A 20,155-nucleotide genomic window follows, 5' to 3' on the forward strand; every position below is an offset into this window, starting at 1 on the left:
CCTCTCACTGAGAACATTCAAGAATTTTTCAACTGGCTAACAGGGTACCAAAACCTAACTTATGTTCTCCAAGTCCTACGAAGATGTTTATCTCCCTAAGGTCAACCATCCTTGCTTATGTAGTCTTCTACTAGGCATTGCTCCCACTAGCCAGTTTCCTACTCCACACTGATGAGGGGCAAATACACCGAAACAGCTGTCTGTGGATGGATACCATGTTTGGCATAGGTGGTCTCCTTGACTGGAGACTGCCCTTCCCGTGGTTGTTACTTCCCGGTGAAAGACCTGGCTAGTTTCCTGCCAGCATTGAGAAACATGTGATGGTGTCTCCGCAGGCTTTCTTGTTTTGAATATTTCCCAGGGGGCATTGCTCTAGAATCACTGCATTGAGAAACACGTGATGGTGTCTCCGCGGTGTTGAATGTTGATCTCCCTAAGGTCAACCATTCTTGCTTATGTAGCCTTCTACTAGGCATTGCTCCCACTAGCCAGTTTCCTACTCCACACTGATGAGGGGCAAATACCCCAAAACAGCTGTCTGTGGATGGATACCATGTTTAGCATAGGTGGTCTCCTTGACTGGAGACTGCCCTTCCCGTGCTTGTTCCTTCCCAGTGAAAGACCTGGCTAGTTTCCTGCCAGTGTTGAGAAACATGTGATGGTGTCTCTGCAGGCTTTCTTGTTTGGAATATTTCCCAGGGGGCATTGAACTAGAATCACTGCGTTGAGAAACACGTGATAGTGTCTCCGCGGTGTTGGATGTTGATCTCCCTAAGGTCAACCATCCTTGCTTAACTAGCTGCACTCAAGACTGCTAATTAGTGATGAGCGAGTACTAAAAAGCTCGGGTGCTCGAAGCTCGGGCCGAGCCTCCCAAGATACTCGTGTACTCGGCCCGAGCAACGAGCCCAATGTTATCCTATGGGAGACCCGAGTATTTTTGTGAAATGACCACCGGCAGCATGTAGAAACCCTAAAAATGGCACAAAAGTCTCCGAAGAGTGCTCAAATGACATGGCAACAGCATGGGGAAGACCCCTTGAAGCATTTATCACTCAAAAGTCACAGCTGTGAACAATTTAGTTCGCGTTTTACGCCATTTTTACGGACTCACCAGAAAACCTTCCAAAATGACACCAAAATGAATTTTCATGGCGGAAATGTTAAGGGCACATAACCAATAGTGAGATAGAGCTAATGTATGTTACTTTTTGAGATTACTACATGAAAGATTTTACGTAAAACATTGTGTGGCACTCCGATGTCCCTGAGAAGAGACGTACATAAAGGCCTCTGAGTCTAATGTGCCCATTTTGAGGAAGTGAGTCTTTGTAGTATTTTCCTTTGCCAGGGCAGTCCAAAATTGTGAGGTTCACCAATGCCCCTGCATACAGACGTGCATGATGGCCTGTAAACCTGAAGTGCCCATTGGAAGGAAGTGGGTCTATTGTAGTATAGCCCTTAGGCAGGGCAGCCAAAAATTGGGAGGCTCCACGTTGTCCCTGGATAGAGACGTGCATGAGGGCCTGTAAACCTGAAGTGCCCATTGGAAGGAAGTGGGTCTATTGTAGTATAGCCCTTAGGCAGGGCAGCCAAAAATTGGGAGGCTCCACGTTGTCCCTGGATAGAGACGTGCATGAGGGCCTGTAAACCTGAAGTGCCCATTGGAAGGAAGTGGGTCTATTGTAGTATAGCCCTTAGGCAGGGCAGCCAAAAATTGGGAGGCTCCACGTTGTCCCTGGATAGAGACGTGCATGAGGGCCTGTAAACCTGAAGTGCCCATTGGAAGGAAGTGGGTCTATTGTAGTATAGCCCTTAGGCAGGGCAGCCAAAAATTGGGAGGCTCCACGTTGTCCCTGGATAGAGACCTGTTAGGTTCTTAGTGCCTCCGTGCTTGCATTTAAAAACCGCACGTGTGTGCCTGTTGGTGGCAGCTTTCCGCTGCACTTGTGTGCGTTTTGCAAAAACTTGGATATAACGCACAAGTCTAGTGAATACACATCAGCACAGCATTGCAAAATGCGCAAGGGCGTTGTCAACGAACAAGGAAGTGGACGTGATGGTGGTGCAGGCAGAGACTGAGGTCGTGTGCAAGCTCTAATTTCGCCACAACAAAGGGCCACATCTACTCGCTCGCACGTCCTGTCCCAAATTCTTGGGGACCGCAGCAGTACACCGCTCTTGAACCAAGACCAGTGTCAACAGGTTGTTAGTTGGATAGCGGATAATGCTTCCAGTCAGATTGGCAGCACCACAAACACTCTGTCTTCCACACGGTCAAGTGTCAGTAGCCCTGATACTGCACCGCACATTTCAGAACCTGATCCTCCTTCCTACCACAAGGCTGAGTACACGTCCTCGGACATTAATGATCCCACACTTGGACACTCGGAAGAGCTGTTCACGTTTCAATTCGCACATTCTGGCCTCTCGCCAGCTCATGTTGAAGTGGGTCATGAGGAGATCGTATGTACAGATGCCTAAATATTTGAGCAGCCACGTTCTCACGAAGTTGGCAACGTGTCTCAACAAGGGGTGGACGATGATGAGACACAATTGTCAGGAAGTCAGGAGGAGGAGCAGGGTGCGGAAGAGGAAGACGACGTGGTGGATGATCCAGTAACTGACCCAACCTGGCAGGAGGATATGCAGAGCGAGGACAGCAGTGCACAGGGGGAGGGAGGCGTAGCATCCCAACAGGCAGTAAGAAGCACAATTATATAACGCACAAGTCTAGTGAATACACGTCAGCACAGCATTGCAAAATGCGCAAGGGCGTTGGCAAGGAACAAGGAAGTGGACGTGATGGTGGTGCAGGCAGAGGCCGAGGTCGTGGGCAAGCTCTAATTTTGCCACAACAGAGGGCCACATCTAGTCGCTCGCACGTCCTGTCCCAAATTCTTGGGGACCGCAGCAGTACACCGCTCTTGAACCAAGACCAGTGTCAACAGGTTGTTAGTTGGATAGCGGATAATGCTTCCAGTCAGATTGGCACCACCACAAACACTCTGTCTTCCACACGGTCAAGTGTCAGTAGCCGTGATACTGCACCGCACATTTCAGAACCTGATCCTCCTTCCTACCACCAGGCCGAGTACACGTCCATGGACATTACTGATCCCACACTTGGACACTCGGAAGAGCTGTTCGTTCACGTTTCCATTCACACATTCTGGCCTCTCGCCAGCTCCTGTTGAAGTGGGCCATGACGAGATTGTATGTACAGATGCCCAAATATTTGAGCAGCCACGTTCTCACGAAGTTGGCAACGTGTCTCAACAAGGGGTGGACGATGATGAGACACAATTGTCAGGAAGTCAGGAGGAGGAGCAGGGTGCGGAAGAGGAAGACGACGTGGTGGATGATCCAGTAACTGACCCAACCTGGCAGGAGGATATGCAGAGCGAGGACAGCAGTGCACAGGGGGAGGGAGGCGTAGCATCCCAACAGGCAGTAAGAAGCAGGGTGGTGGCCCCAGGCAGACGTCAGGCAACTGTTCCCCGGAACAACACGACACAAGGTGCCTGTACAAATGTTAGGTCTTCCCGAGTCTGGCAGTTTTTTAAGTTGGCTCCAGATGATTCTAAAAAGGCCATTTGCAACACCTGCCGTGCCAGCATCAGCAGGGGTACCAAAACTAGCAGCCTGACCACCACCAGCATGATCAGGCACATGTCAGCCAAGCACCCGACTTTGTGGGATGTACAACAGAGTCGAGGAGCAGTGCTTGCTGATGTCACTGCTTCGTCTTCGCTTGTTGTGCATGCGAGCCAATCCCCTGTCCATGCTGCCCGAGAACAAGCCTCCTCCAGCCCTGCACCTGCAGTTGCCCACGCAGAAATAACACCATCATCAAGCACGTCCTTGTCCCAGCGCAGCGTTCAGTTATCCATTCAGCAAACCTTTGAACGCAGGCGCAAATACACTGCCAACGACCCACATGCCACACTTCTAAATGCTAACATTTCGCGACTGCTTGCGCTGGACCGCGACCTGATGGTGGCAGCTGTCCCACATTACTCGGTCCCCAGCCGCCACTATTTCTCCCGGTGTGCCGTCCCCGCATTGCATAACCACGTGTCACAAAACATCACACGTGCCCTGAACAACGCTGTTTCAGCCAAAGTCCACCTAACCACAGACACGTGGACAAGTGCATGTGGGCAAGGCCGCTACATCTCCTTGACGTCACACTGGGTTAATATTGTGGAAGCTGGGACCCAGTCTGAGCGAGGGACGGAACACGTCCTTCACACACCAAGTTTTGCAGGCCCTACCTCAGTCAGGGTTTCACCCACACTCTACAGCTCCGGAATGTCATGCTCCTCAGCCTCCTCCTCCTCCTGCGCATCCTCATCCACTTTACCCTACACACCAGTCCCAAGCTGGAAGTGTTGCGGGCGGAGGAGGGGACGCTGCGCTCTCCCACTGCTCGGGTCCGGCTGCCGCTGCTCTACGGCTGCTGCTGCTCGGTGGCTCGAGCGATGGCCGGATCCCGGGGACTCGAGCGGCGCTCATCGCCCGTGAGTGAAAAGGGGTCGTTTGGGTTTTGGGGATATTGTCCGTGACGCCATCCACGGTTGTGGTGATTGTGTGGACACCACCGCTGCTCTGGACGGGGATCCCGGGAGCCTGTGACAGGGAGCAGCTTTGTTGTTATTTCTCCACGCCGTGGGTAGGGGGGTTGGTTGTCCCAGGGCCCGGTGATGGGGTAGAGATGGATGACAGGCGGGTTGCGGGGCCTGATGAGGTGCAAGGTCGCAGGGGCAGCGCTGTGCCGCACGGCACGGAGGTACTCACTCAGCCCAATGATGATGACACAGTTCACGATAAAACAAGTGGCTGGATGGACGGGTCCCTCGGACGGCTGCGGTTTTTCCTCCCTGCAGGTTAGTGATGACTGTCTCTCCCTGCACCTAAGTTCAGTGTTGGTAGTGATGGTTTCCCACCGGTAACCCGCTCCCCGACCTGGATATGGGCCGGAGGAGCCCCTTTTGCCCACAGGCGCTGGCCCTGGGAGACGGTTGCCCTTGGCGGTGGCGGTGTCTCCCCTTCACGGTTGGACGGTTGCCTTCTATCGTGACTTGGCTGTTTGGAAACCCTGAGTTCCCCTTCACTAACGGATTTGGCAAATTCACGGCGACACCAAGCCTTGCCGGGATCCGAAAGGCCCCTGCCAATGGTGCTGGCTTCTCTTTGTATACCGGTCCGGTACGGCCGGGTCACCACCCGTCCACGGTCCTTACGGCAGACTCCAATCGGCCTCCACTGCAGACGGTCACCACATCCTGCCAACCTTGCTGTCCTGTCCGGGCCACACACCCGGACCAACTTCAGGCTCTTTGCTGTCACTTTTCTCCTCTCTACTACTTTCCTCCTTCAACTTCCTTAGCTTAACTCTCACTGCCTGTGTTTTCCCTCCTCCTTGGTGGGTGGAGACCAACAGCCTGGCTCCACCCCCTGGTGTGGACAACAGCCCCTGGGGAAGGCAACAAGGATTTTGTGTTTTGACTATGATATGCCTGCAGGGAGTGTGAGGTGTGTAAGTGTTGTGCTCTGTGGCCCCTGGCTTGTCCAGGGCGACACAGAAGCACTGCAGCACTGCCTCGGCGAAGCGGCAACAGGCTGTGCTGAAGCTAATCTGCATAGGTGACAAACCCCACAATGCAGAAGAGGTGTGGACAGCTCTGAAACAGCAGGCAGATCACTGGCTCACACCTCTGAACCTAAAGCCAGGAAAGGTCGTGTGTGACAATGGCCGGAACCTGGTGGCGGCTTTGAGGCGAGGCCAGCTGACACATGTTCCATGCGTGGCCCATGTGCTCAACCTCGTGGTTCAGCGGTTTCTAAAGTCATACCCAGAGCTGTCTGATCTGCTGGTAAAAGTTCGCCGCCTGTCTGCACATTTTCGAAAGTCACCTACTGCTTCAGCCGGCCTTGCTGGCTTTCAGCGCCATTTGCATCTTCCGGCTCACAGACTGGTGTGTGATGTCCCCACGCGTTGGAATTCAACTCTGCACATGTTGGTCAGGATATGTGAGCAGAAGAGGGCAGTTGTTGAGTACCTGCATCACCTAAGCCGTAGGGAAATGGGTCAAACTCCACACATAACACCTGAGGAGTGGAGATGGATGTCCGACCTATGTACCATCCGCCAAAACTTTGAGGACTCCACCAAGATGGTGAGCGGTGATGACGACATTATTAGCGTCACCATACCGCTTCTCTGCCTTCTAAAATGGTCTCTGCTCAAAAAACAACCATGATGCATTGCAGGCGGAGCGCGATGAGTTTGAGCAAGAAACAGTAGTGGGTGTGGGTGATAACACACAGCCCAGCCTCGTCTCATCACAACGTGCAGTGGAGGACTATGACGAGGAGGAGGATGAAGACATGGAGCAACTCTCTGGCCAAATTGAGGATATGACATGCAGTCATATCCTCGGTTCAGCGTGGCTGGCCAGAGGACAGGGTAGATGATGATGAGGAGGAGGAGGAGGAGGAGGAGGAGGAGGACAGCATGTTCAGTCATCGTGTTGGTCAGGATACTGAAGTGATGGCTGTTAAGAGTCTGGCACACATGGCTGACTTTATGGTAAGCTGCCTGTCTCGTGACCCTCGCGTTAAGAACATCTTGGCCGACAATCATTACTGGTTGGTAACACTGTTAGACCCACGCTACAAGGAGAACTTTATGTCTCTTATTCCCGAGGCGGAGAGGTCAGGAAAAATGCAGCAGTTCCAGAAGGCCATAGTCACGGAAGTAGGCAAAGCATTCCCCTCACAAAACGATAGCGGCATAGGTCAGGAATCAGTGGACAACCAAGGCGTACAGCCGAGAGGGGCACAAGTCCAATCCGCCAGAGGTAGGGGAACAGTCTTTAAGATGTGGGACAGTTTTCTCAGCCCCTCACATACCACAGCCCCTGAGGTGCGGGGTAGTGCCACAAGAAATCCTAAGTTTGCCCAGATGCTCAAGGAGTACCTTGCAGATCAAACAACTGTACTCTGACATTCCTCTGTGCCTTACAATTAATGGGTATCCAAGCTGGACACGTGGCATGAATTGGCTCTCTACGCCTTGGAAGTCCTGGCCTGCCCTGCCGCTAGCGTTTTGTCAGAGCGTGTTTTTAGTGCCGCAGGTGGAATCATTACAGATAAACGCACCCGCCTGTCAACTGTAAATGCTGACAGGCTGACTCTAATCAAGATGAACAAGGGTTGGATTGGGCCAGACTTCACCACACCACCAGCAAATGACAGCGGAATTTAAAGTTTGTAACGGGATTTTGCCATGTACCTCCACTCACCCATGGTAACACACTTCTGGACTTTGGCTAATCGCTGGACTGCTCCTCCTTCTCCTCATGCGCCATCATGATGACTATTACAAAAGTTAGGCCTTTGTTTCAGGTATACCCCCAGTGGTAAATTTTTTCGCCCATTCTTTCAGAATGGGCATTAAAACGACAGGAGACCCGCTCCTTTGCAATGGGAACAATGTTTTGAGGCCCTCATGCACATCTCTATCCAGGGACAATATGGAGCCTGATGCTGCCACCGACAGGCACACACATGCAGTTTTTAAATGCAAGCACGGACGCAATAAGAACCTAACAGGTTTTTAGGAGCGACAATTACTGAGAAGTCTGACACTATCAGACACTGCTGACTGACGTGTATTATTCACTAGACTTGTGCGTTATATAATAGTTTGTGAAAAATGCACACAAGTGCACCTGTACGCTGCCACCGACAGGCACACACGTGCGGTTTTTAAATGCAAGCACGGACGCAATAAGAACCTAACAGGTTTTTAGGAGCGACAATTACTGAGAAGTCTGACACTATCAGACACTGCTGACTGACGTGTATTATTCACTAGACTTGTGCGTTATATAATAGTTTGTGAAAAATGCACACAAGTGCACCTGTACGCTGCCACCGACAGGCACACACGTGCGGTTTTTAAATGCAAGCACGGACGCAATAAGAACCTAACAGGTTTTTAGGAGCGACAATTACTGAGAAGTCTGACACTATCAGACACTGCTGACTGACGTGTATTATTCACTAGACTTGTGCGTTATATAATAGTTTGTGAAAAATGCACACAAGTGCACCTGTACGCTGCCACCGACAGGCACACACGTGCGGTTTTTAAATGCAAGCACGGACGCAATAAGAACCTAACAGGTTTTTAGGAGCGACAATTACTGAGAAGTCTGACACTATCAGCCACTGCTGACTGACGTGTATTATACACTACACTTGTGCGTTATATAATAGTTTGTGAAAAACGTGCACCTGTACGCTGCCACCGACAGGCACACACGTGCGGTTTTTAAATGCAAGCACGGACGCAATAAGAACCTAACAGGTTTTTAGGAGCGACAATTACTGAGAAGTCTGACACTATCTGGACTGTTTTAGACTGTATACACCAGCCCCAGATATGATGAAGGCTGGTATACGGTCACCACTAGGAATGGCTATATACCCTGCCTGCCTGCCTGTATACTGCTACAATAGTCCTGACAAGGACTCTTTTGGTCACTAGCCTGTATTCCAACCTGGCTATACCCTGCCTGTATACAGCAACAATAGTCCTGAGAAGGACTCTGCTACTGTACTCCGACCTGGCTATACCCTGCCTGCCTGTATACAACTAGAATAGTCCTGAGAAGGACTTTTGGTCACACTGTTTGCAGCCCTGCTACGGAAATAGCTATAAAGGGCCGCAAACCTTTCCCTGAAGCAGCGACACTCTCCCTGCACTGACTGTCTGGATAGCTGTGAGCAGAGCACAGCGCGCCCGCCGGTATAAAGGCTCGGTCACGCTGTCCAGGCCGGCCAATCACTGCAATTCCACAACTAACAGGGCTGTGGCATTGCAGTGGTCTGCCAGCCAATCCCTGCATGAGGGCTGGCTCTCAAAAGAGCGCCAACATGCAGAAATGAAGACCACGAGTACAGCACGAGTATCGCGAGATTACTCGGTCCCCGCCGAGTAGACCGAGTACAGTGATACTCGTGCGAGTACCGAGTAGTAACAAGCATGCTCGCTCATCACTACTGCTAATTACTTTTCCCCCTTAGACCTTACTAGTGGGTATTGGCAGGTCTCTGTAGCGGAGTAAGACCAGGAGAAGGCTGCGTTTGCCACCCCTATGGGCCTGTGCGAGTTCAACAGTATGCCGTTTGGACTCTGTAACACACCTGGAACCTTCCACCGCCTGATGGACTGTTGTCTGGGGTACCTGAACTTTGAGGCTCTACTACTCTTTTTAGATGACGTCATTGTGTTCTCCAAGTCCTACAAAGACCATCTGGAACATCTGGCAGCAGTGTTTGAAGCACTAAGTACGGCATGAAGCTGAAACCATCCAAGTGCCATCTCCTTAAACCCAAGGTTCAGTATCTGGGACACATAGTTAGTGCTCAGGGAGTCGCACCAGATCCAGACAAAATAACAGTCATCAAGAGCTGGCCAAGACCAACTACTATCAAAGAGGTACGTCAGTTCCTGGGCCTGGTGGGATACTACCGAAGATTCATCAAAGTTACACCAAGATGGCTGCCCCCTTGCAAGACCTCCTGGTTGGTCAACCCAAGAAAGGCAAGAAGTCTGGTCCTCCATTTGACTGGGGCGAAAAAGAAGAAAGTTCCTTCAGACAAATGAAGTGGGCTCTGACGGGGGAAGAAATTCTAGCTTATCCAGACTACAACTTACCCTTTGTGCTGTACATGGATGCCAGCAACGTGGGACTAAGAGCAGTGTTGTCACAGGTCCAGAATGGGAGAGAGCGAGTAATTGCCTACGCTAGCAGGAAGTTTCGACCTACTGAGAGAAATCCGGAAAATTACAGCTCTTTCAAGTTGGAGTTCCTGGCCATGGTCTGGGCTGTCACTGAGAGGTTCAAGCACTATCTAGCAGCCGCTAAGTTTACAGTCTTCACTGACAACAATCCTCTTACCCATCTAGATACAGCAAATTTGGGCGCATTAGAACAACGCTGGGCAGCTCGGTTATCCAACTATGACTTTACCATCAAGTACAGAGCTGGACGTAGGAAAGCAAACGCAGATGCGCTGTCAAGAATGCCCCATTTGCAAGAAGAGGGAGAAGACATAGATGAACTAGAAGAGATAGTTACCTGCCTTCCATCGCAAGAGAATATGCCAATGTCAACAAACTGGTTCTATACCAAAAGAGGCAACCTTCAACCTTTTATCACATTTCAGTTAGAAAGAGACACAGGACAGTGATCTTGCTGTCAGCTTAATCAAGAGACTGGTAAGCCAAACTGATTCTCGTCTTGCACTAGAGGCTCCACAAGAAGCACAATATCTGTGGAAGAACAGGAATAAGTTGTTTATGCACCGGGGAACACTCTGTAGACGATTCATCAATCCAAAAACTCACGAGATCAGGTGGCAAGTGATAATACCAAAAAGAGACGTCCCAATAGTGTTAGAAGCGTCCCACAACGACGCCGGACACTTTGGTTGGAAGAAACTTGAGATGTTACTCCGTGAAAGATTCTACTGGGTTGGAATGAGATCTTCTATCGAAAACTGGTGTAGAAATTGTGGTCCATGAGCGTGAGAAGAAAAGATAGAGATAGTCAAAGAGCCCCACTGCAGCCTATTGTTACCAAGCAACCTCTAGAACTAGTCGCCTTAGATGATGTAAAATTAACACCGAGCACCAAAGGTTATACTTATGCCCTTACCATTGTAGACCACTATTCAAGATTCCTTGTAGTAGTACCAGTCAACGACTTAACAGCACAAACAGCAGCAAAAGCGTTTTAAGCCTACTTTTGCTGACCTCATGGTTATCCAGAGAAAGTGATTGCAGATCAAGGACCAGCGTTTGAAGCAGAGGTTTTTCAAGAGTTCTGTAATATGTATGGTTGTAAAAAGATTCGTACTACATCCTACACCCTCAAGGAAATGGAATGTGTGAGAAAATGAATCAGATCGTCATTGACATGCTAAAGACCCTACGACTGGAAGATAGAAACAAATGGCCAGAAAAATTGCCTGACCTAGTGGATATGTATAACAACATCCCTGTAGGGTTTACAAACTTCACCTCAGATTCTCTTATTCGAGCAAGACCAGGATGATTACCCATCGACTTAGACATGGGAGTCCTAAACCCTGAAGTCATCCACAAAGTGATTGGAATACAGCTCGTCAAGCTCAATACAAGAAGGTTCAAGAATGTGTTGAAAGGAATATAGATCAAAGTAGGGAAAAACAAGAAAGAGATTACAACAAAAAAGCAAAAGCTGTACCATTGACACCTGGAGAAAGGGTACTAAAAAGAAAAAGAAGACTACACAAACTTGATGATCAATGGGAAGAAGAACCTTACATTGTCCAAACATCTAACTTTGACAACAAAAAAGTCTGTATTCGTAGCAAAGATGAAGGAAAAACATCAACAGCTGTTTCTAGAGACCATTTAAAGAAATGCACAGAACAGTTAACACCAAAAGAAAGTAAAGAAAGAATTGTAAATCTACCTCAACCTGAACCAAAGAAGAAAATGATCCATACTGCATTAGGAGATTTCCCAGAAGATTGGCCGCAAGACAATGGAGCCATAAGGGCGCTTTACACGCTACAATATATCTTACGATGTGTCGGCGGGGTCACGTCGTAAGTGACGCACATCCGGCATCATAAGTTACATTGTAGCATGTAACATCTACGTGCGATTGCGATTGAATGGTAAAACGTTCATCGCATGCACGTCATTCATTTCCTAAAAATTGAACGTCAGGTTGTTCATCGTACCCGGGGTAGCACACATCACAGTGTGTGACACCTCGGGAACGATGAACAGATCTAACCTACGTCCTGCGGCTCCTGCCAGCAATGCGGAAGGAAGGAGGTGGGCGGGATGTTTACGTCCCGCTCATCTCCGTCCCTCCACTTCTATTGGCCGGCTGCCGCGTGACGTCGATGTGACGCCGAACGTCCCTCCCACTCCAGGAGGTGGATGTTCGCCGCCCACATCGAGGTCGTATGGACGGGTAAGTATGTGTGATGGGGGGTTGTTCGTTTGTGCGACACGTTCAACAAATTGAACGTGCCGCACATACGATGGGGGCGGGTACGATCGCATACGATATCGTATGCTTACTTGCAAGGTGTAAAGCAGGCTTTAGTCATACCTTGTATCATCTTTCCACAAGTACTAGAAGAACCTGTACCAAGACAAGAAGAACTTGTACCAGTGCAAGAACCAGAAGAAATCTCAGGGGAAGTTGAACCAGAATGTTCTGCAAACATTGACCTTGTCAATCCTACAGTAAGAGTAAGAACACGTAGATACTTACCAAGTCAACCTACCATACCAAGTGTAGTGCAAAACACAGACAACATTGACACACCAGAGTTGCGTAGGTCAAACAGAAGCAACATTGGTCATCCCCCATCCAGATTAGGAGAGTGGGTATACAAATAAAGATTGTCATTAAATGCATTTATTAACTGTATGTAAAATGTAAATAATGTTTATTAAGCATGTTGACCCTACAGAGACTGACCTGTATGGACTTTTGGGTCACTAACAACTGTTCGTAACGTTTGTTTAAGAACTGTGCCTCCCTTTGGGAAGTATCCAGGTTTTTCCCCATCCTTTGTTTATATGAACCTAAGCCACATGACTGGCGTGGCACAAAAACATTTGTATATTGTTGCACACATTGTTCTTTTCATTGGGATTACCCAGGAACTGAACTTTTGTTCCAAACACCCTAAAAGGAGAGTCAGAAGTCACAGGGAGGGTCTGCAGCGGAGCAGGCTGAGACCTCATCACCATCATAACCGGTGATGTGCTCCCTAGGACAGTCCCTACAGGGAACAGTCACCAGGATGTTGGGAGAGGTCCACCGGATAGTGGCCTCAGAGACTGTGGGTGGTGGGATGAAAAGTGTACGGAGTACTAAACCTGTTGCAAATGTATATGTGTTATTTATTGCCGTTTAAAAATAATAATATGTATTTTGCAGATTTTTTTGTTTTGCAACCCGCGACCGTGCTGGTCTTAACCAAGAGGGAATGCAGCACCCTGGGGTATGCTACCCGAGTGGTCTGCAGGAACCTAAGGCTTTCTGGAACGCCCTCTGCAGACAACCCACACCTCACACACAGGTAGGTGACTAGGAGGTAGTAGTCTGAGGGTAGACAGAAGATCCCAGGTACTACGCATGATGGGTAGTGATAAGCGAGTACTAAAAAGCTCGGGTGCTCGAGGCTCGGGCCGAGCATCCCAAGATACTCGTGTACTCGGCCTGAGCACCGAGCCCAATGTTATCCTATGGGAGACCCGAGTATTTTTGTGAAATGACCCCCGGCAGCATGTAGAAACCCTAAAAATGGCACAAAAGTCTCAGAAGAGTGCTCAAATGACATGGCAACAGCATGGGGAAGATCCCTTGAAGCATTTATCACTCAAAAGTCACAGCTGTGAACAATTTTGTCCGCGTTTTACGCCATTTTTACGGACTCACCAGAAAACCTTCCAAAATGACACCAAAATGAATTTTCATGGCGGAAATGTTAAGGGCACATACCCAATAGTGAGATAGAGCTGGTGTATGTTACTTTTGGAGATTACATGAAAGATTTTACGTGAAAACATTGTGTGGCACTCCGATGTCCCTGAGAAGAGACGTACATAAAGGCCTCTGAGTCTAATGTGCCCATTTTGAGGAAGTGAGTCTTTGTAGTATTTTCCTTTGCCAGGGCAGTCCAAAATTGTGAGGTTCACCAATGCCCCTGCATACAGACGTGCATGATGGCCTGTAAGCCTGAAGTGCCCATTGTAAGGAAGTGGGTCTATTGTAGTATAGCCCTTAGGCAGGGCAGCCAAAAATTGGGAGGCTCCACGTTGTCCCTGGATAGAGACGTGCATGAGGGCCTCAAAACATTAAGTGTCCATTGTCAGGAAGTGGGTGTATTATAGTATAGCCCTTAGGCAGGGCAGCCAAAAATTGGGAGGCTCCACGTTGTCCCTGGATAGAGACGTGCATGAGGGCCTCAAAACATTAAGTGTCCATTGTCAGGAAGTGGGTGTATTATAGTATAGCCCTTAGGCAGGGCAGCCAAAAATTGGGAGGCTCCACGTTGTCCCTGGATAGAGACGTGCATGAGGGCCTCAAAACATTAAGTGTCCATTGTCAGGAAGTGGGTGTATTATAGTATAGCCCTTAGGCAGGGCAGCCAAAAATTGGGAGGCTCCACATTGTCCCTGGATAGAGATGTGCATGAGGGCCTCAAAACATTGTTCCCATTGCAAAGGAGCGGGTCTGCAAAGAATGGGCGAAAAAATTTACCACTGGGGGTATACCTGAAACAAAGGCCTAACTATTGTAACGGTCATCATGGTGGCGCATGAGGAGAAGGAGGAGCAGTCCAGCGATTATCCAAAGTCCAGAAGTGTGTACCCATGGGTGAGTGGAGGTACATGGCAAATTCCCGTTACAAACTTTAAATTCCGCTCTCATTTGCTGGTGGTCTGGTGAAGTCTGGCCCAATCCAACCCTTGTTCATCTTGATCAGAGTCAGCCTGTCAGCATTTTCAGTTGACAGGCGGGTGCGTTTATCTGTAATGATTCCACCTGCGGCACTAAAAACACGCTCTGACAAAACGCTAGCGGCAGGGCAGGCCAGGACTTCCAAGGCGTAGAGAGCCAATTCATGCCACGTGTCCACCTTGGATACCCAATAATTGTAAGGCACAGAGGAATGTCGGAGTACAGTTGTTCGATCTGCAAGGTACTCCTTGAGCATCTGGGCAAACTTAGGATTTCTTGTGGCACTACCCCGCACCTCAGGGGCTGTGGTACGTGAGGGGCTGAGAAAACTGTCCCACATCTTAAAGACTGTTCCCCTACCTCTGGCGGATTGGACTTGTGCCTCTCTCGGCTGTACGCCTTGGTTGTCCACTGATTCCTGACCTATGCCGCTAGCGCTTTGTGAGGGGAATGCTTTGCCTACTTCCGTGACTATGGCCTTCCGGAACTGCTGCATTTTGGTTGACCTCTCCGCCTCGGGAATAAGAGACATAAAGTTCTCCTTGTAGCGTGGGTCTAACAGTGTTACCAACCAGTAATGATTGTCGGCCAAGATGTTCTTAACGCGAGGGTCACGAGACAGGCAGCTTACCATAAAGTCAGCCATGTGCGCCAGACTCTTAACAGCCAGGACTTCAGTAGCCTGACCAACACGATGACTGAACATGCTGTCCTCCTCCTCCTCCTCCTCCTCCTCCTCATCTACCCTGTCCTCTGGCCAGCCATGCTGAACCGAGGATATGACTGGTGTGCATGTCATATCCTCAATTTGGCCGGAGAGTTGCTCCATGTCTTCATCCGCCTCCTCGTCATAGTCCTCCACTGCACGTTGTGATGAGACGAGGCTGGGCTGTGTGTTATCACCCACACCCACTACTGTTTCTTGCTGAAACTCATCGCGCTCCACCTGCAATGCATCATGTTTGTTTTTGAGCAGAGACCATTTTAGAAGGCAGAGTAGCGGTATGGTGACGCCAATAATGGCGTCATCACCACTCACCATCTTGGTGGAGTCCTCAAAGTTTTGGAGGATGGTACATAGGTCGGACATCCATCTCCACTCCTCAGGTGTTATGTGTGGAGTTTGACCCATTTCCCGACGGCTTAGGTGATGCAGGTACTCAACAACTGCCCTCTTCTGCTCACATATCCTGACCAACATGTGCAGAGTTGAATTCCAACGCGTGGGGACATCACACACCAGTCTGTGAGCCGGAAGATGCAAACGGCGCTGAAAGCCGGCAAGGCCGGCTGAAGCAGTAGGTGACTTTCGAAAATGTGCAGACAGGCGGCGAACTTTTACCAGCAGATCAGACAGCTCTGGGTATGACTTTAGAAACCGCTGAACCACGAGGTTGAGCACATGGGCCACGCATGGAACATGTGTCAGCTGGCCTCGCCTCAAAGCCGCCACCAGGTTCCGGCCATTGTCACACACGACCTTTCCTGGCTTTAGGTTCAGAGGTGTGAGCCAGTGATCTGCCTGCTGTTTCAGAGATGTCCACACCTCTTCTGCATTGTGGGGTTTGTCACCTATGCAGATTAGCTTCAGCACAGCCTGTTGCCGCTTCGCCGAGGCAGTGCTGCAGTGCTTCCAGCTTGGGACTGGTGTGGAGGGTAAAGTGGATGAGGATGCGCAGGAGGAGGAGGAGGCTGAAGAGCATGACATGACTGAGGTAGGGCCTGCAAACCTTGGTGTGGGAAGGACGTGTTCCGTCCCTTGCTCAAACTGGGTCCCAGCTTCCACAATATTAACCCAGTGTGCCGTCAACGAGATGTAGCGGCCTTGCCCACAAGCACTTGTCCACGTGTCTGTGGTTAGGTGGACTTTGGGTGAAACAGCGTTGTTCAGGGCACGTGTGATGTTTTGTGACACGTGGTTATGCAATGCGGGGACGGCACACCGGGAGAAATAGTGGCGGCTGGGGACCGAGTAACGTGGGACAGCTGCCGCCATCAGGTCGCGGAATGCCTGTGTCTCCACCAGCCTAAAAGGCAACATTTCCAGCGCAAGCAGTCGCGAAATGTTAGCATTTAGAACTGTGGCATGTGGGGCGTTGGCAGTGTATTTGCGCCTGCGTTCAAAGGTTTGCTGAATGGATAACTGAACGCTGCGCTGGGACAAGGACATGCTTGATGATGGTGTTATTTCTGCGTAGGCAACTGCAGGTGCAGGACCGGAGGAGGCTTGTTCGCAGGCAGCATGGACAGGGGATTGGCTCACATGCACAACCAGCGAAGACGTAGCAGTGACATCAGCAAGCACTGCTCCTCGACTCTGTTGTACTCCCCACAAAGTCGGGTGCTTGGCTGACATGTGCCTGATCATGCTGGTGGTGGTCAGGCTGCTAGTTTTGGTACCCCTGCTGATGCTGGCACAGCAGGTGTTGCAAATGGCCTTTTTAGAATCATCTGGAGCCAACTTAAAAAACTGCCAGACTCGGGAAGACCTAACATTTGTACAGGCACCTTGTGTTGTGTTGTTGTTCCGGGGAACGGTTGCCTGACTTCTGCCTGGAGCCACCACCCTGCTTCTTACTGCCTGTTGGGATGCTACGCCTCCCTCCCCCTGTGCACTGCTGTCCTCGCTCTGCATATCCTCCTGCCAGGTTGGGTCAGTTACTGGATCATCCACCACGTCGTCTTCCTCTTCCGCACCCTGCTCCTCTTCCTGACTTCCTGACAATTGTGTCTCATCATCGTCCACCCCTTGTTGAGACACGTTGGCAACTTCGTGAGAACGTGGCTGCTCAAATATTTGGGCATCTGTACATACGATCTCCTCATGACCCACTTCAACATGAGCTGGCGAGAGGCCAGAATGTGCGAATGGAAACGTGAACAGCTCTTCCGAGTGTCCAAGTGTGGGATCAGTAATGTCCGAGGACGTGTACTCAGCCTTGTGGTAGGAAGGAGGATCAGGTTCTGAAATGTGCGGTGCAGTATCACGGCTACTGACACTTGACCGTGTGGAAGACAGAGTGTTTGTGGTGGTGCCAATCTGACTGGAAGCATTATCCGCTATCCAACTAACAACCTGTTGACACTGGTCTTGGTTCAAGAGCGGTGTACTGCTGCGGTCCCCAAGAATTTGGGACAGGACGTGCGAGCGACTAGATGTGGCCCCTTGTTGTGGCGAAATTAGAGCTTGCCCACGACCTCGGCCTCTGCCTGCACCACCATCATGTCCACTTCCTTGTTCCTTGCCAACGGCCTTGCGCATTTTGCAATGCTGTGCTGACGTGTATTCACTAGACTTGTGCGTTATATCCAAGTTTGTGCAAATCGTGCACCTCTACGCTGCCACCGACAGGCACACACGTGCGGTTTTTAAATGCAAGCACGGACGCAATAAGAACCTAACAGGTTTTTAGGAGCGACAATTACTGAGAAGTCTGACACTATCAGACACTGCTGACTGACGTGTATTATACCCTACACTTGTGCGTTATATAATAGTTTGTGAAAAACGCACACAAGTGCACCTGTACGCTGCCACCGACAGGCACACACGTGCGGTTTTTAAATGCAAGCACGGACGCACTAAGAACCTAACAGGTTTTTAGGAGCGACAAATATTACTGAGAAGTCTGACACTATCAGACACTGCTGACTGATGTGTATTATACACTACACTTGTGCGTTATATAATAGTTTGTGAAAAACGCACACAAGTGCACCTGTACGCTGCCACCGACAGGCACACACGTGCGGTTTTTAAATGCAAGCACGGACGCACTAAGAACCTAACAGGTTTTTAGGAGCGACAATTACTGAGAAGTCTGACACTATCAGACACTGCTGACTGACGTGTATTATACCCTACACTTGTGCGTTATATAATAGTTTGTGAAAAACGCACACAAGTGCACCTGTACGCTGCCACCGACAGGCACACACGTGCGGTTTTTAAATGCAAGCACGGACGCACTAAGAACCTAACAGGTTTTTAGGAGCGACAAATATTACTGAGAAGTCTGACACTATCAGCCACTGCTGACTGACATGTGTTATACACTACACTTGTGCGTTATATAATAGTTTGTGAAAAACGCACACAAGTGCACCTGTACGCTGCCACCGACAGGCACACACATGCGGTTTTTAAATGCAAGCACGGACGCACTAAGAACCTAACAGGTTTTTAGGAGCGACAAATATTACTGAGAAGTCTGACACTATCAGCCACTGCTGACTGACGTGTATTGTACACTACACTTGTGCGTTATATAATAGTTTGTGAAAAACGCACACAAGTGCACCTGTACGCTGCCACCGACAGGCACACACGTGCGGTTTTTAAATACAAGCACGGACGCACTAAGAACCTAACAGGTTTTTAGGAGCGACAAATATTACTGAGAAGTCTGACACTATCAGACACTGCTGACTGACGTGTATTATACACTAGACTTGTGCGTTATATAATAATAGTTTGTGAAAAACGCACACAAGTGCACCTGTACGCTGCCACCGACAGGCACACACGTGCGGTTTTTAAATGCAAGCACGGACGCAATAAGAACCTAACAGGTTTTTAGGAGCGACAAATATTACTGAGAAGTCTGACACTATCTGGACTGTTTTAGACTGTGTACACCAGCCCCAGATATGATGAAGGCTGGTATACGGTCACCACTAGGAATGGCTATATACCCTGCCTGCCTGCCTGCCTGTATACTGCTACAATAGTCCTGACAAGGACTCTTCTGGTCACTAGCCTGTATTCCGACTTGGCTATACCCTGCCTGTATATAGCAACAATAGTCCTGAGAAGGACTCTGCTACTGTACTCCGACCTGGCTATTCCCTGCCTGCCTGTATACAACTTATTGTATGTCCTGAGAAGGACTTCTGGTCACACTGTTTGCAGCCCTGCTCCGGAAATAACTATAAAGGGCCGCAAACCTTTCCCTGAAGCAGCAACCCTCTCCCTGCACTGACTGTCTGGATGGCTGTGAGCAGAGCACAGCGCGCCCGCCGGTATAAAGGCTCGGTCACGCTGTGCGGGCCGGCCAATCACTGCAATTCCACAACTAACAGGGCTGTGGCATTGCAGTGGTCTGCCAGCCAATCCCTGCATGAGGGCTGGCTCTCAAAAGAGCGCCAACATGCAGGGATGAAGACCACGAGTACAGCATGAGTATCGCGAGATTACTCGGTCCCCGCCGAGTAGCCCGAGTACAGTGATACTCGTGCGAGTACCGAGTAGTAACAAGCATACTCGCTCATCACTAATGATGGGGTACTGGACCCCAGAGTAGACAACAGCTCCAGGCGGTCTGCTGATCCAGCCGTGTGTGGTGACTTCCGGGGTTCCACACCACCCATAGGCTCAGGGACACAGCCTCATATATAGGACCCGGGAGCGGGCACCAAGAAGTAGCCTACCCCACAAGAGACCGTGAGGCCTGTCATACTGGGCCCAGAAAAACAAAGGAGCGGAGCACCGCAGGTCACCAACAGCTTCAGGAAAGGGGACCATCAGCTCTGCATGTGCACGGAGGGCTCAACTGGGTCTAAAGTCATTACCGGGACAAAGGAAAGTCGGTTGACTA

The sequence above is a fragment of the Anomaloglossus baeobatrachus genome, chromosome 2 (genome assembly GCF_048569485.1).
Source record: "Anomaloglossus baeobatrachus isolate aAnoBae1 chromosome 2, aAnoBae1.hap1, whole genome shotgun sequence".
In the NCBI taxonomy this organism is placed as follows: domain Eukaryota; kingdom Metazoa; phylum Chordata; class Amphibia; order Anura; family Aromobatidae; genus Anomaloglossus; species Anomaloglossus baeobatrachus.